The 17,749-nt window shown below is 38.7% G+C and overlaps 1 protein-coding gene across 1 annotated transcript in view; it reads left to right on the forward strand.

Annotated features, from left to right (window-relative positions):
* The window catches only part of DUSP16 (dual specificity phosphatase 16), a 94,097-nt gene that overhangs the window by 2,452 nt on the left and 73,896 nt on the right, over positions 1–17,749 (forward strand). The window contains exon 2 of the mRNA XM_070790064.1: positions 5,353–5,464. The gene's annotated coding sequence lies outside the window, so the exon portion shown is untranslated. The remainder of the gene's footprint in view (positions 1–5,352; positions 5,465–17,749) is intronic.

The following is a 17,749-nucleotide window of genomic DNA, read 5'->3' on the forward strand; positions in this document are numbered from 1 at the left end:
CAAAAATGAGTTTATTCTCAATTCTGCTGGTAATATGATGATTAGCATGAAAAAGAGTAGGTTCAAGCTCTATATAAATGTGCGTTTGAATGTAAAATAATTGAATACCTGTAAAGTGAAAACAGTCATGTAAAATTGAGGATTAGGGATCTCTTTGGCCAAGAGCTCAATGGCAGAAGCTGAAAAGGGGGAAAAGGAGAAGAATCTGTTAACCTAGTTCTTTTCCTTTTTCTTAAACATTAGAAAATCATTTGTGGAAGTGAGGCAGCAGCAATCAAGTGTGAGATTGTGTAGAATTTAGGCTGGGGTCAGAAAAAGGGGCAAGGTTGATGTATGAGTTTGTTTTGATGCTCTTTTCTATAAATGCCCGTATTGAGAATTTAATTTCATAGTTTTTGGCCTATGGGATTATATATTGACAAAGCTGACTTGCATAGCTGTTTAATGTTTTTCTATTTTTCAGCCAATCATAATAACCCACTAAATATAAATTTGCTAGAATTACCAGTGTAATTTATCCTAGAAACCCAACTTTTCCTGGAGTAGCTTTTAAAAAAAAAAAAGATTCTTCTATTCAGTGTTATTTGGACTGAAAACTTCATTAGACATTTTGTGTTATTACAATGCATTTCATTCTTAAGCAAATGGTACTTTAAATTAAAGAAGTAAATTAATATAGGCTAAGCTGATTTGGATCAGAAGCCCAGGAACAGGGAGGAAATAAATCAGAGGAAACAGAAACCAGATTTTATGATAGTTTTCAACAGATTGAAAAAACGAGTTAAAGACTTCATAGGAAAAACCTCAGTTGGTATTTGATTGGCTTTTTGAAAAAACTGCATCAGAATTTAAAATTGAGACAGATATTCCACCATTGTAAAAGAAAATGTTACTAACAGTGATGGCTTAAGCAAAAACTTTAAAAAAGTAAATCTTGCCCAAAGCCACATGGTGTATTCCAAAGCCAGATGTCAAATTTTTTTCTGATTTTCTTGTGTTGTGGATAATCTGATATTTTTGTACATTTCATTTAGCCCAGATAACCGGGGTTTGGTTGGCTTTGTGAAGGGATGACCAGATTTAAAGAAGCAGGCTCAAGCTTTAAGAAGAGGCCAGTCTCATAAACAAGCTGACTGCAAAGTTTGAAATCTGATCAAATAAGTGACTAGAGGAAACAGGAGTGGCTCAGAAAGGAGGATCTAAGGCAGATTACCAAGGACAGGTACAAAGCAATAAGAAAAGCTTGCCAGGGCTATGATCAGGAAAGAAGGAAATGGGATCCATCTTGACATGAAAGGAAAAAGGCATAAAAAGAAAAAATACCCTTCAGTACCTCAGCAACAGGAAGAAAGTAATGAAACTCCAATTTCTTGATTGGGGTTAGATACTTCATTTGAAGGTATCACCAAAAAAGTCACAAGATTTTTTTTTTTGGTAATTACATACAAAAATTAATCTTGGAGGAGGGATGGATAAAGTGAATTATGAGCAGTTATAATTACATATATGAGAATGTAAAGCTTGAAGTTGCCAAAAATAAATTTAAACTAGAGGGGATCCACTGAAATTACAGTTGAGTTATTGGAAAGGGAGGGTTAGGTTATAAAAAGGTGAAACCATTAACTCAATTGATTTCTGGATTAATTATAGGTATGAGTCAGTCAAGCAGAACATTTATTAGTGGTAGACTGTGTATAGGTCCCGAGGTGGATACCGAAACTTAGGGGCACGAGTCCATGCCCTTAATGAGGATTATGAGAATTTTAAGGGAGCTATATACATATGCAAAGATAAACAGTTATCAGACAGCAGACAAGGGTGGCATTCATGGTATGAAGGAGAAGGAGATTGGAGGAATGGGAGATCTTTTTCATAGAGGAGGTAGAATTTGACCCTGACCTCAAAGGATGGTTAACCTGTGTATGGAGTAAAGGAAGGGGAGGGGTAGGGGGTGGCCATTCAGCTATCCCTTCATTCAGCAGATCTGTTTGGAACCTCTCCTGTGTGCTTGGCACTGTTCTCTGAACCCGGCAAAGAGTGGAAAGTAAGATAAGGTTTTTGCCCTTATGGAATTTACATTCTAGTGGGAGAAGGGCAATAAACAAGTAAACACTTCATGGAAAATCTGATGTCAGAGAGTGATGTCTTGTGAAAATAGGAATGATCAGAGACAAGGAAATTACAGAGTGCTAGTTACAGCCCTACTTATTCTGTGAATGACCTGTTTTGCCTGTAATATGCCTGGTGAAATGTTAATGATTTAACTTTTTAATATTTATTTGCAGCCCGAACCAATTTGAATAGACATCTACACAGTCATTGACTCCATCTTTAACCAATTTTTAAAAAGAAGCCTACTTAATATTTTGTAGATTGAAGCATGCAGGCTTTGTGTTTTCAACTCCTTGTTAACAATTTTTATGCAATTCTGCTGCTGTTGTCTGCTAAGAACCTCATGTTTTTGCAGTGAGGTTAATGTCATTCTTTCCAGTTTACTTAGAGTTGTGATGTATTGGGCTGTATACTTAGATATATTCTCCATTAGGAACAGTAATCACAACAGTGCTATAAAGGGAAGCTAAACTCCCAGGACAGTTTGTTTTGATGACACCTTGTATGAGAGCACACAAAACTGAAGGTGGACAGAAAGCATAAGTCGGCTCTTCAGCGTAGTTAGCAGAAAATGAGGTCAAGGGTGACATTCCCTCCAGGTCTCGTCTGCATGGTACGTTTGGGCTGCGTTCGTCGCGCTCTGTGAACTTAATCATTCTCCTTACAGGTTGGTAGGGGCCTTAGTGGTCTCACTGGAAATATTATCTTAAACTTCTGCAGATAGTGGACCTGATACAAAAGTGTCGGTTTTGAAATGGGGAAGTCTGGACTCTGCAGTTGTCTGACTGCCAGGTTTTGTTGTTATTGACAAGATGTCCTTTATAGCATCAGCTAAAAAATTCCTTAGTGACTCTTGCATGTTTTGGAACACATTTATGAAGTACTTTTTAAGCATTCTTTAAGAAATGTGTTCTCTCCTTCTCCACTTTTTCTGTAGTTTTAAACTTCAAACAAACACAACAACAAAAAAACCTTATAGGTGGAATTGAGGTAAAGGATCCCAAAAAGGATTTATGTGCCTATGGAACCACATCTCTTAAAATTTTCTATATGCATCTGACCAGTTTTCATCTGCAATTCATTCTGACACACTTGGGATTAGCCTATGGAAAAGAAAACGATTTTCAGAGGAGGTGGGAGATTCTTTAGCCTTTCCTTGATTTCCTTCTGAATACGCCATTTATTTTTATTTTTTTTCACTTTCTCTTTTATGTTGGAGTATAGCTGACTAACAATGTTGTGGTAGTTTCAGGTGAACCCTGAAAGGACTCCGCCATACATATACATGTATCCATTCTCCCACAAACTCCCCTCCCATCCAGGCTGCCACGTAACACTGAGCAGAGTTCCCTGTGCTCTACACTAGGTCCTTGTTGATTATCCATTTAAAATATAGCAGTGTGTACATGTCGATCTTCAACTAAATACTCCATTTCGAAAAGAATTGTAGATGTAAGTGCTCTGAGTCTGTGATGTATATGATAAAAGCTAATGTGATGTGTAATCTTGAAAAGTATTTGGGAAGGACAGTAGAATTCCTATGTTTTAATGTCTGGGTGAGGAGTGGGCCAAATTGCAGGTTTTGCACTATAAATTACACTATAAATTGTCATGTATGTGGCAAGGTATTCATATTAAATTTGTCCATTCTTCCCCTTAAAATTAATGGGGAAAGTAATATGTAGAGACGTATATGTTGCTTATTATTTCACTGAATAATTATACACAAAAATACTACAGCTCATATCCTAAGATGTGCCTAGTAGAATTGACTTTTTTGACAAATGTTTGCTGAATAAATTGAATTGTCACAGGTAGTTTATTTTGATGATATTTGCATTGTATTTCTAGCTTAGAGCACTGTGTTTTTTTTTTTGTTTACAATTATCTTTTTGTGTTTAATTAATTTATTTTGGATGTGCCATGTGACATGGGGGATCTTAGTTCCCTGACCATGGATCAAACCTCGGCCCCCAGTGTTGGGAGCACAGAGTATTAAAACCACTGGATCACCGGGGAAGTCCCGGAGCCCTGATTTTTGAGCTCTGAGTTGAAACCCGCAGGTGGTTGCCATTCAGCCTTTTGGTTACTGGGCCTGTTTGAGCGGTACTGTCACTCTGGAACCCAGGCCCTGACCTTAAACCTCCAGCCTGCCTGACCACGGGGCTGGCCCGACCCCACCTTTTCCGAAGGGGCAGGTGGTGGCTTCCTACAGTTCCTGCCCTTCCTGATCAGCTGAGTGTGTCCCCTTCTGGTCACTTCTCAGAGTACTGAGGTGTCCCCAGTTTGGCCTTTTTTGTGGTGGGTGTCTCTTGTCATTTTTGTCTGTTGTTTTGTTGGAGAAGAAGCACATTTCCCTGGAGAATAGTTCTTGACTTGATTTTGTAAACCGTACATGTATATGGAGCATTGTGTTATTTCTACTTCCTTCTTATCTTTAGCTGAAAATCTTGTATTACTTGTAACTGAATTGTTGAGAATATTTTGATCCTACAAAACAACTAAAAACTAATGAAGACTCTCTTTTTGGGAGACAATCGGGAAATTAGAACATGGAGTATGTTTTATGTTGAAGGGGGCATGGCAACCCTCTCCAGTATTCTTGCCTGGAGAACCCCATGGACAGAGGAGCCTGGTGAGCTACCGTCCATGGGGTCGCAAAGAGTCAGACATGACTGAAGCGATTTAGCATCGCATGTTTTAGGTGATATTTAAGAACTATAAAGTTCATTTCTATGTTAATGGTATTGGGGTTATGTTAAATTCTCATCTGTTAAAAAGATACATATGGGAGTATTTATAGACAAAATGAAATGATGCCTAATACTTGTTTTTAAAAACATCAGAATAGGCATACACACACATAGGAAATGAAATAATAATAGCAATTTTTTGGTAATTTTTAAGAGTACATGGGCGTTTGTTACAATTTTCTGTACTTCTATGTGTATTTGGAAATATCTGTAATAATTAGAATATACACATTACTGATTATAACTGTCAAATACTAAATTTAAATCAGTAAAGTTATGTGGTTAGACATTTGAGCTAATTGACTAATCAAAAAATCTCCACTTTGCATTTTCTGTGAGTTCTGCATTTAGCAAAAAAATTTAAGAATAGAGAATGTTTTAGAAATACAGTCACAAGGTTAAAACTCTTAACTTTGAGATCTTGTAACAATAACAGTATACCTGTACTGTATCAACTGTTTTGACATATTTTGTCTTTTATCTTCAGAACAAGACATGAATAACCCATTTCACAGATGAAGAAACTAAGACCTTAGATTAATTTATCCAAATCCCAAAGCGAGTGGACCTGGAGCAAAGACCTTCTGACTCATTCTCAGGTGCCTATTCTTTTATATACACACGCATATAAGCACTTTTTTTGTGGTGTTGAAAACCTAAGGTTTTCTAACATTTTGGCGTTGGGACACTTTTACATTATTGATGCCCCAAAGATCTTTTGTTTATGTGGACTATATCAATATTTAACATATTAGAAATTAAAAGTCTGAAATGTTTTAAAATACTTTTTCACTTAAAAATGATAAACTCATGAAAGGTTAACATGAATAACATATTTTAATGAAAAAAGTATTCCAAAACAAAAATACAGTGATAAGTGTGAGATGGTTTTATGTTTTGCCACTCTCTAATGCATTGCTTAATAGAAGACCACTGGAGTTTCATAACTGCTTTTGCATTCAGCCTGTTGTGATATGTTGCTTTGTTTGAAATATATGAAGAAACCCTGTTGATTTACAGATTCATAGTAGAGAAAAGGTGGGGTATTTTAGTGTCTTTTTCATGTAATTGTGTATATTCTTTAATATTCTAAGACTCAGCAAATGGTAGATTCTTTTTTTTCTCCCTTTGCCTCTTTTTTTTTTAGAAAGATGTTCTTAAGAGTTAGTTGTGTTGAATCTGAACATTGTCAATGAATTTTTTGTGCTACTCCGTAACAGAAAAATCTACTGGTCCATCTTGCACTTTGGACGGATCTTTGACCAGCTTGTGATTTTATAACATTGTACATTGGTCATTTAAGAAATAATCATTGAGTTCTACAGATCTTTCAAATATTGACACATCGGTTACACAATATTCATCAAATCACATTCATTAATGCAACCATTAATCTCATCCAAAAAGTCTTTAGAATTGAGGCGCAGTCAAGATTTTGGTATCCAGTTCAAGTTTTCCAAAATTCTAATTTTTTCTTGAAAACTCAAATTTTATCATCAGCAACAGGTATTGTCAGTTTTTTCCTTGAAGCCTCAGGCTCACTGTATCTACTTCAGAGAAAATGTCTGCCAAGTACCTAAGTCTGAATAACTATATATAATAATAAGTTGTCTCCCAGCCATTCTTTCAGCAGAAATGTATTCTATGGAAAAGTGTATAGTTCAGCTGACCACTCAATTGCATAAATGCTTTTTCTTAAGATGGCCATTGTATTAGGTATGTAGAAATGCTTTTTGTACATATTAGATATGATGAAATGCTCCCATTTCATCACACAGATTATTAAAAAGATCAAGTTCTCAAGAGTGAGATTTAATAATTAATAACTTTTACTATTTTATCAAGGACATTGTTAAGTGAAACTGGCTTTTTTAAAATGACTGATAGGAGAAAGAGTAACGTGGAAATGTATATTACCATTTGTAAAATGGATAGCCAATGGGAATTTGCCATATGGCTAAGAAAACACAAACAGGGGCTCTGTATCAACCTAGACGCATGGGATGGGGAAGGAGATGGGAGGGAGGTTCAAAAGGAGAGGATATATGTATACCTACGGCTGATTCATGTTGAGGTTTGACAGAAAACAACAAAATTCTGTAAAGCAATTATCCTTCAATAAAAAATAAATTATTAAAAAAAAAAGATTGATAGGGACTTTGCTGGTGGTCCAGTGGCTCAGATTCTGTGCTCCCAATTCAGGGAGCCCAAGTTTGATCCCAGGTCAGAGAACTAGATTGCATATGCCGTTCCTGCATGCCGAAACTAAGACCCTGGTGCAGCCAAATAAATAATATAAAATCAGTATTTAAAAAAGTGATTGACAGACAGTGAAGAATGTAATTCCTGCTAGTACAGTTTGGATCCTTGCCATAATTGATGCGAAAGTGCCAGCAGTTTTGCCCTTCATTGCTTTTGTGCCATCAGAGGAAATATCAGTATCGTAGTTTCAGGGTAAATCATGAGAATTTGAAATTGCTGATATAAACTGGTGCCTTGTTCTAACATATTTTTAGAGTAGTCTAACACAGACAATCTGTAGCAATAAAATAATGTTTCCATCTTAGCTGATTAACTTGTTGGGAAGAAGGAAATATGCTATTGTGTGGGATGAGCCATGTGGTCCTGAAACCACAAGGGCAGAAGATTAAGTAACCTCGGAGAGTGGTGGGTAAAGGGTAGACACAAAGGAGGAGTCGATAAAAGTGCTTTTGTGTGTGTGCTCAATTGTGTCTGACTCTTTACAGTCTTATGGACTGTAGCCTGCCGGACTCCTCTGTCCATGGGATTCTCCAGGCAAGAATACTGGAATATGTTGCCATTTTCTCCTCCAGGAATCGCCCGACCCAGGGATCGAACCAGCATCTCCCGTGTCTCCTGCATTGGCAGCAGAGTCTTTACTACCCAGCCACCTGGGGAGCCCAAAAGCGCTTTATAGCTTACCAAAAAAAAAAGAAAAAAAGAGCATTGGTTCTGTTGTTTTTTTTAAGTTATGAAAGCACTGAGCCCACATGTATCATTCATATAAATCTGTATATTCATACTTATTTTTATCTGTGCTCAAACTCAAGGTACTCAGCCATTTTATTCCTTGAATGACAGTAGGGGAGAGAGGGTGGCACACTTGAGAGAAGAGATGTTTGTGGCTGTTGTCTGTTTCTTTCAACCAGGGAGGCTGTGAGTGGAGGAGATGTTAGTGATCACAGAGCTGGTATAGGCAGAACAGAACTGGCTGTGGGCAGAGTGCAGATGAGTGTTGGGAGCCAGAGGAATATTGTGGGGTGAATACGGAAAAATGGGACCTAGGAAAGTACAGAGGTGGGTGCAACTGGGGTCATGGAGGTAAACATATATTTGACAGAGTTCTATCAAAATACAGTTAAAATAACTATTGAAATAGCTGTACTGGGTAGTCTGACTTTTAATGTCTTATCAGTATTCAAAGTCTATTATTATAACCTCTAAAGGAGAAAAGAGCAATGCCATGAATTTGGTGTAGTGCTGGTAAGTCTCCAGGCTTCTGTTATAAGCATCCGAATGTGAAAATATTGACTCGGCCACTTTGGGGGCTGTAAATTCAAGAATGAAATTTTATTATTTAATTTTTTACTAACAGTTATGATTAAGGGCTTTCCTGGTGGCTCAGTGATGGAGAAGGCAATGGTAACCCACTCCAGTACTCTTGCCTGGAAAATCCCATGGACGGAGGAGCCTGATAGGCTGCAGTCCATGGGGTCATGAGGAGTCGGACACGACTGAGTGATTTCACTTTCACTTTTCACTTTCATGCATTGGAGAAGGAAATGGCAATCCACTCCAGTGTTCTTGCCTGGAGAATCCCAGGGATGGGGGAGCCTGGTGGGCTGCTGTCTATGGGGTCGCACAGAGTTGGACACGACTGAAGCGACGTAGCAGCAGCAGCAGCAGCAGTGGTAAAGAATCTGCCTGTGATGCAGGAGACCTGGGTTTGATCGCTGGGTTGGGAAGATTCACTGGAGGAAGGCATGGCAACCCACACCAGTATTCTTGCCTGGAGAATCCCATGGACAGAGGAGCCTGGCAGGCTACAGTCCATAGGGTCACAAAGAGTTGGATACAACTGAAGCAACTGAAGCAGCAGTTATGATTAAAGGAGCAGAAGAGTTTAGTTCAGATAGATCTTATTCATTAGTTTGTTATTTATGTGATACTCATTTCCAAAAAGGATTTGAGATGGCACAAAGAAGGATCAAAGTCACAATCAAGAAAAAATATGATTCAAAGTCATGTTTCTTTCCCTTACATTTTGTCTACTGATGACGTTTATTTTAATAGGGTCATTGTTGAGATGTGCTGTAACTATAAAGTAATTGAACTGGTCTCTATTAATTATGTGTGGCTTCTCAGGTGGTGCTAGTGGTAAAGAACCCTTTTGCCAATGCAGGAGACAAAATGAGATGTGAGTTCGATCCCTGGGTCAGGAAGATCCCCTGGAGAGACCACTGGCAACCCACTCCAGTATTCTTGCCCGGAGAATCCCATGGACAGAAGAGCCTGGCGGGCAACTCATAGGGTCGCAAGGAGTTGGACATGTCTGAAGTGACTTAGTATGCATGCGTGTTGTTAATTATGAATATAATACTGTCTTTTTTTAGGGGCATGTATATGAGCAGAATACACACTTTTAATGGGAGTGATGTGGCAGGAAAATTACAACAGGGCACAAAAGATTTTGTTTCATAATTTCTTTTTTTTTTTAAATTTTGGCTGTGCCATGCTGCTTGTTGGATCTTTGTTGCCTGACTGGGAATCAAACCCAGGGCCCCTGGCAGTGAAAGCGCTCATCCTAACCACTGGAACACCAGGGAACTACCCAGAAAAAAGTTTTGTTTTTTTTTTAAATTCAGTACTGCTTTCAGCGGTAGTTAATAGAAAGACATAGAAGAGGCTTAAACCGTAAGCCATTTATTACTGTGTGGTTCAGAAAAGTTCAGGGAATTTCAGAGGTAGGTGTTCTCAGGCAATTCAGCTGCTCCGCAGTGCCCTTGGCCAGGTGGTCAGCCATCTTTTGCGTGTTTACTTACATCACGTCACAAAATGGCTGCCTCAGTTGTCGGCATCACTTGTCTTTCCGAGGTAAGAAGGAGGAAGTAGACAAGAGCCAGCAGTTCCTACTCCAGTGCTTGCCTGAGGGAGAACAAAATCTTTCCTAGAAGCTTCCACTCCCTTTATCTGTGGTGTCTCGTTTGCTTGAATTGTTGTCCGTGTCTGTCCAACAGGAGTGGGTACCGGGGGTGGTGTAACGCACGTCGTGTATCGTTTCCTAGGCTTAGATACGCTGCTCGCTGTCCAGGAGGAACCGGGACTCTTAGCAAGTCTGAGGGGAGATGTCTCTTGGATGGTTGGCTGTGTGTCTGCCTCAGATAAGCAGAAAAGAAAGCACAGAGAGTAGGCAGCAGCCTGCTACAGCAGCTTTCCTGGAGTCCAGAGACTGTCCTGTATGTGTTTCCTTCTTGCTCACAGATTCCCTTTTCTTTCTTATTCTAGTGGAAGGCTACACAGACTTGAATCCCAGTTCGTTGTGGAGCTAATTTAGAGATAGTTAGGTCTTAGCTTCCTGGGCTGTGAAATAATATCGTATTCGATGATCTTGGAGGTGTCTTCTGGTTCAGACATTCTTGTCTCTCCTTGTGTTCCTGTCTTTTGATCATTTCACCTTTATATCTTTTTTTTTTTAATCAAAAAAGTGGACAGGATTAGAAGATATAAAAGTGTATGATGTTTTATAGTCATCTCGATAGCTGGGCGGTGTGTCTAATAACAGTCTTGATGGAATAGAAGGTTAAAGCTAAAATTAGGTTTTGGCTTTTGGGCAGTTAAGTAATGTGATATTACTTATGCCCCAAATTTCCATCAAAGGTGGAAAACTAATTGCATTTTTATTTTAGTAGGGGATATATCCATATAATGTACAGAATCTGTACTCAACATAGCCCCAGTACCATGTCCTAAATTTAAGCACTAGTGGTTAAAACCTGGTAGAATACCCCCTTTTGCTTGTTGGGCATTTGTTCTTATTTGTTAATCATGTTTGCACTGCATATTTGCCTTAGATAAAATTAGAGGACAACTAAAGGAGAACGATTCCCTTCATTCATGGCAGCAACTTGACTTGAATGAGGCACAACCTTTGTCTCATCTTGAGATAGATTCTACTGTGTTTCAGAGAGAGTGACAGTCTGGCTCTTCCTATAGAATTCCTTCAAGATTATATAAATTTGAATATACTGTGAGTTGAAAATCACATTCTCAGCTCTAGAAACTTGCAAAGCAATTAAACACTGCTTATAGAATAGGCTCTTGAAATGTTAACCTAAAAATGTATTAATCTTCTGTCCAACAGAAGTCTTATAGAAGGATCACAATGTTGTTTATTGTGGTTTATCAGTATTGGGAGACCCTGAAGATAAACATTATTAACTCTGGCATTTAAAGGGGCCAGAAGTCATTTGCAGTTTGGAATGTATTTTTAAGAATAAAATGGGTGTATGCATATGTATTTAACAGCTGCTTTAAACAACTTTAGGGACAGACAGCATCTAATTTTATTACTTTAGAATATCCAAATATCAGAAACCTTTCCTTCCATTGAAACCCTTTTAACTATGTAATTAAAGCAATTGTTTTCATTTTTCATTTTGTGGATGACTAAGAGCCTCGTTAATGTAAATATTCAGGAAGCTTGATTTTATAGCTTCTTGGCTTTATAACCAACAATAAAAATCACGTACAGTGGAAAACCCCTTCTTCTCTTGACTGCAATCCCAACTGAAAGACAAACTCAAGCAATTTTTTCTGGCAGTGAAGTGACCTGTGTGACTGGCTCTTTAGATGTTGCCAGTGGCCATCTCATTAGAGGATGTAATTAACAGGACATTAATTTAAGGCAGTACAGTATTTGCTGGTGGGGTGGATTTCCAGTTACCAAGTGTTAATCAGTGTGGTATCCACTACCAGGAAGTAGTAGTTGTATACAAGTTCTTAGTAAAAATTATTGTGAGGTCATTGGAGGTATTTTATTATACAAATGACCTTGGTTCATGTATGGAGATGAGCACTTTGACTTCTGAGTCCAGTAGGCTTTTTTTGGTGGACAAAAGATTCATTCTTTTAAAATGCCAGTGGTCGTTGGCATGTTTCTGTCATTGGCATGAACAAGTCTTAGTGAGCAACTTCTGAGAGTGAGGTATTAGAAGAGATGCAAAGAAATATATGTAGCCTGTGGCCTTCGTCATCAAGGAGTTTATATCAATACTTGTTGCCAGGATCTCTTGAAAAGAAAGACAGCCATTTTCTTTTTGTTGTTGTTTTCTTTTTTAAAAAATTGTAGTAAAGGCAATGTAAAATTTACCATTGTAACCATTTTCAGATGTATAGTTCAATATTGTTTTGTGTATACACACTGTGGTGAAACAGATCTTTAGAACTTCTTAAATCTTTAGCATCTGAAACTCTACACAGTAGAGTATTTGAAATCTCCTTTCTCCCTCCCTCAGCCTCCGGTGAGCCCCATTCTGTGCTCTGTTTCCGTGAATTTGACTATCTTGGATAACCTCATATGAATGGAATCATCAGCGTTTAGCTTTTTATGACATATTTTGCTTAGTGTGCTGTCATCAGGGTCCATCCATGTTGTTGCATGTGACAGGATCCCCTTCCTTTTTAAAGCTGAATCTTATTACCATTGTACGTGTAATCATGTTTTGTTTATTCATCTGTTGATAGACATTTGGGTTACTCTTGGCTATTGTGAATAAGTCTGCTGGGAACACGTGTGTACAAATATCTCCTGGAGACTGTCTTCAGTTCTGTTGGATAAATACCCAGAAGTGGAGTTCCTGGGTCATATGGTAGTTCTGTTTTTTAATTTTTTGAATAAGTGCCATACTGTGCTATATAGCATTTATACCATTTCATGGGCTTCCCTGGTGGCTCAGCTGGTAAAGAATCTGCCTGCAATGCGGGAGACCTGGGTTCAGTCCCTGGGTTGGGAAGATCCCCTGGAGAAGGGAAAGACTACCCACTCCAGTACTCTGGTCTGGAGAATTCCATGGACTGTATATCCATGGGGTCACAAAGAGTTGGACATGACTAAGCGACTTTCACTATATCATTTCATAATCCTACTAACAGTACCCAAAGGTGGTACTTTCTCCACATCCTTGCCAGCACTTATTTTCTGTTTGTTTTTTTTTAAATAATGGCTTTTCTAAAGGTGTGAGGTGATAGCTCATTGTGGTTTTGATTTGCATTTCTTAGATGATTGGTAATGATGGGCATCTTTTCATCTACTTGTTGACCATTTGTGTATCATCTTTGGGGAAATGTCTCAGTCCTTTGCCCATTTTTTGGTCAGTTATTTAATTTTTTATTGTTGACTTGTAAAGTGCCATTTTCTGTTTAAAATATGAATTAGCAGAGTAGAACTGCTCATAGATCCAGGTGGTAATTAGTGCAGGGTGCAGAAATGCAGTGAATGGAGTGGGGTCACAGCAGAGAGATTCACCTATCTCTAACCATTATTAGTGCAGTCTGTTCTTTTTTTTTAATATTTAGTTTTTTTTGGCTGTACCAGTTATTAGTTGTGGCACATGGAACGTGGCATGTGGGATCTAGTTTCCTGATTAGGGATTGAACTCCGGCTCTCTGCATTGGGAGCAAGGAGTCTTAGCTACTGAACCACCAGGGAAGTCCCAGTGCAGCTTGTTTAATTGAGAGCTTTTACTCCCAACGAGGATTTGAGGTCTCAGATTCATCCTCCTCTTCCTCTTCATCCTCCTCATTACCTGTAAAACTAGGGGATGGACAAGATGATTACTGAGGTATCTTCCAGCTCTAAAATACTGAGTTTTGAGAGTACTGCCTTTTACCAACTGACCTCTAGAGAGAGATCTCCAATCTCCTTGGAACCTCATTAACGTCTGACTTCTAGACTAAGAAATCTTTGATGGCTAGTAAGCAGCTGTCCTCCAAAGGCCCATTGGATCTTGGCTAACTTTTAATCTCACTCCTTCGGGTCTTTATAGTGGTGTCACCCCCAGATTCTGAGCCTACAGGTCAGTTCATTGCCTGCTGCCGCACACGTCCTTCTGTGGGCATGCGGCAGGGTGCTCAGGCTTGGACTTTGCCCTGAGATATACAGTGTTGTTGTTTTTTAAGCCTGTTCACAGGCATGAGGAAATAGAAGCCAAAGTTCATTGGACAGTGTATTTGTTGTTGTTTTGAGCACATAGAGCAGGCAGAACTAGTCCAAATCTGGTGAATTCTCATTTTGGTAAAACTAACAATATTTCTGTGTTAAGTGCTAGGTTTAAAGAAATATTACCCAACTGATATGTTTATTCTTTGTCTGTGGTTTTCACAGTGATACTTTGGTAATAGTTTAAAAAAAAAAAAAAAGGCAATGTTGATTGTGGTGGTTGATGTTGAAGATTACCATAGACTCTGCTATGACTTGCTTAGGATTACTTTTAGATTTCAAGTACTTGGTATTTTAAAAATATTCTGTATCTAATAGATACTGTCTGATAGATATCCAGTCTTCAGGGAGCTGATCTTAGTTATTAATATATGGAGTTATGTTATTGCCACAAGACACTGTGACTTAAAATGCTAATGGCAGCAGTAGCCTATGAGGTGATAAGGCAAACGGGCAGAGTTCAGTAAACCACACAGGAATGGGTGAGGAACAAGCGTGGTGACTCGGGAAGAGTGAGGTGCTGATAGTGCTCGTAGTAGAACCCAGGATATCTAGCCCAGCAGTGTCTTTGTCCTCGAACACCTGTGGCATCGCCTTTGCCTTCTGGCTTGTTGTCAGGTCTTGGTGGAATATTACCAGCCCCTTCTTTTGCCCAAAATACTAAATAAAGGTGTGTGAGCGGGCGAGGTAACGCAGGGACTGAGGCAGCTTCAGAGAGCTATGTTGTGAGAAGCTACAGAAATGTTCCGAGCCACCCAGTGTCCTTCTTCTTCTTTTTTTTAATGTTTATTATTTATTTATTTGGCTGCATCAGGTTTTAGTTGTGGCGTGCGTGCTAAGTTGCTTCAGTTGTATCCAACTCTCCCCCCTATGGACTGTAGCCCACCAGGCTCCTCTGTCCATGAGATTCTCCAGGCAAGAATACTGGAGTGGGTTGCCATGCCCTCCTCCAGGGGATCTTCCCGGCTCAGGGATTAAACTCATATCTTTTATGTCTGCTGCATTGGCAGGGTTCTTTAACACCAGTACCATCTGGGAAGCCCTTATTTGTGGCACGTGGCATCTTTAGTTGCGGCATTCAAGCTCTTAGTTGAGACATGTGGGATCCAGTTCCCTGAGCAGGGATCAAACCTAGACTGCACTGGGAGCACAGAGGTTAGCCACTGGACCATCAGGGAAGTATGCTGGTGTTAGTCTTAATCCCGATTATACAGTCCGCTCAAGGGTTGAAAATGCATTTTGTAACATTATGATGATTTCATGGCAAAAGTTTATCGAGGCCCTGAGGGGCTTGTCATCACCATCCCTCTGATCATGTCATTTAATTATGAAAAAACATAACCACCAGAAAATAGGTAAAGTGAAAAGACAAAACTAACGTGGTTTTTAATTAGTAGGCCAGAATCCATTAACATATTCATTTTCAAAAGGGTGTAAGGCTTTCCCTCCACATAGTAGCATTTCATGAATTTTATAATATATAAAACTATCACATGTTTTCATTATTCATCCATTTATTTCTGTTGCATGGGACATGTAACTTATTTCTATATACTTTGATTTCTGGTTTCTTAAAGTATAAAATGTTACTACCACATCAATATCATTTATTTAAAAAAGCATTTGATGGTAAATCTGTTTTTTTTGTTGTTTTTTTTTTGGAGCGTAGTTGCTTTACAGTGTTGTTAGTTTCTGCTGTGCACTGAAGTGAGTCAGCCACAGGTATACATATATCCCCTCTTTTTTGGATTTCCTTCCCATATAGGTCACCACAGAGCACTGAGTTCCCTGTGCTATGCAGTCAGTTCTCATCATTATCTTTTGTAACGGAAGTTCTTTTTCCTTCTAGATGTTTCAGAATCCACATACTAAACATCAGAGTGATGCATGTGGCTCTAGGACTGTGATTTGGTCTCCCATTTCTCTGATCTGCTTTTATTTGGTGGGGAAAGGCTTATTCGGAAGTGTGACTGAAGGGATCATACAGTTTTGGCTAGATGGTAGCATTTAGGCTATCATCAGACTTCATTTATCCATGTAACTTCTAATCTATTATTAGAGTAATGATTTGATCATTAAGTAAACTTTTCTAATAGGGAATATATGTATAAAAATGTTTTGATAGCTTTAAATCAGTTAATATAATTCATCTCATTAATTGTAAAAAGGTAGAAAAATCATGACTATGTTAGTCGATTCAGACAAACCATTTGTTAAAACCCATTTCATCATAAAAGAACTCTTAACAAACAAGAATAGGGACTTCCTAAACATGAGCCAAATTCTGTTGAGGATGCAGAGTGAATGGAACTTTCCTATGTTGCTGGTGGGGGTACAAAATGGTAGGCTTCTCCGGTGGCTCAGTAGGGTAAAGAATCTGCCTGAAATGTGGGAGTTCTGGGTTCAGTCCCTGGGTGGGGAAAATTGCCTGGGAGAAGGAAATAGCTACCCAAATCAGTATTTTTGCCTGGAAAATCCCATGGACAGAGGAGCCTGGTGGGCTGTGGGGTCGTAAGAGTTGGACAGGACTTGGTGGCTAAACCACCTCCACCACAAATGGTCCGCTATTGCAGAAAGCAGTTGAGTAGTTTCTCATAAAGATAAGCACACACTTACCATGTGACTCATCAGTCCTTCTTCTAGGTATTTACTTAAGAAAAATGAAAACTTAGGTTCACACAAAAACCTGTACACAAATGTTTATACAGCTTTAGGAATAATCACCCCAAACTAGAAAGAACCCAGATATCCTACAACTAGTGAATGAATATATACTTGGTGGTATATTCCTGCAAACAAACTGTTGATAAATGCAACAACAGGCATAAATTTTATAGGCAGCATGTTGAGTAAGAGAAGCCACCGTCAAAAGGTAATAAGCTATATGATTCAATTTAAGTCATATTCTAGGAAGGAAAGCTATAGGCATTGGAGAACAAGTCAGTTGTGGCCAGGGTTTAGGGTGGGGAGAAGGTGCTGATTACAAAGGAGTGGCATGAGGAGCTTATCTGGGCAAATGAAAGCATTGTGTCTTGGTTGTGGTGAGGGTTACATTATACAACTGGTCAAAAACTCACAGAACTATATACCAAAAAACCATGAATTTTGCTTTTTATAAATTAAAAGTAATATTTTAAAAAAAGTAAGTTTAGATACTAGGTCAATCTATGAAATCTGTATTTCTGTGTAACAGTAGTAACCAGAAAATGAAATTTTAAGAAAGATGACATGTATAGTAAGAGCAAAAAAATATCAAAACCTAGCACTAAATCTAATGAAAGATGTCTAAATCATTATATAAGCTGATTCTAAAATTTATATGGAAACACAAATGTCAGGAACAGTCAAAGTAGTAATGTTGATGATAAACAAAACTGCTGAATTTATACTGTTGGATAGTGGCTCAGACGGTAAAGCGTCTGCCTACAGTGCGGGAGACCTGGGTTCGATCTCTGGGTCAGGAAGATGCTCTGGAGAAGGAAATGGCAACCCACTCCAGTACTCTTGCCTGGAAAATCCCATGGACGGAGGAGCGTGGTAGTAGCTACAGTGCATGGGGTCGCAAAGAGTCGGACACGACTGAGCGACTTCACTTCACTATGCAGTGTAGAATAAACAAATGGATCAATGGAATAGAGGAGAAACC

The sequence above is a fragment of the Bos indicus genome, chromosome 5 (assembly GCF_029378745.1).
Source record: "Bos indicus isolate NIAB-ARS_2022 breed Sahiwal x Tharparkar chromosome 5, NIAB-ARS_B.indTharparkar_mat_pri_1.0, whole genome shotgun sequence".
NCBI classification, from domain to species: domain Eukaryota; kingdom Metazoa; phylum Chordata; class Mammalia; order Artiodactyla; family Bovidae; genus Bos; species Bos indicus.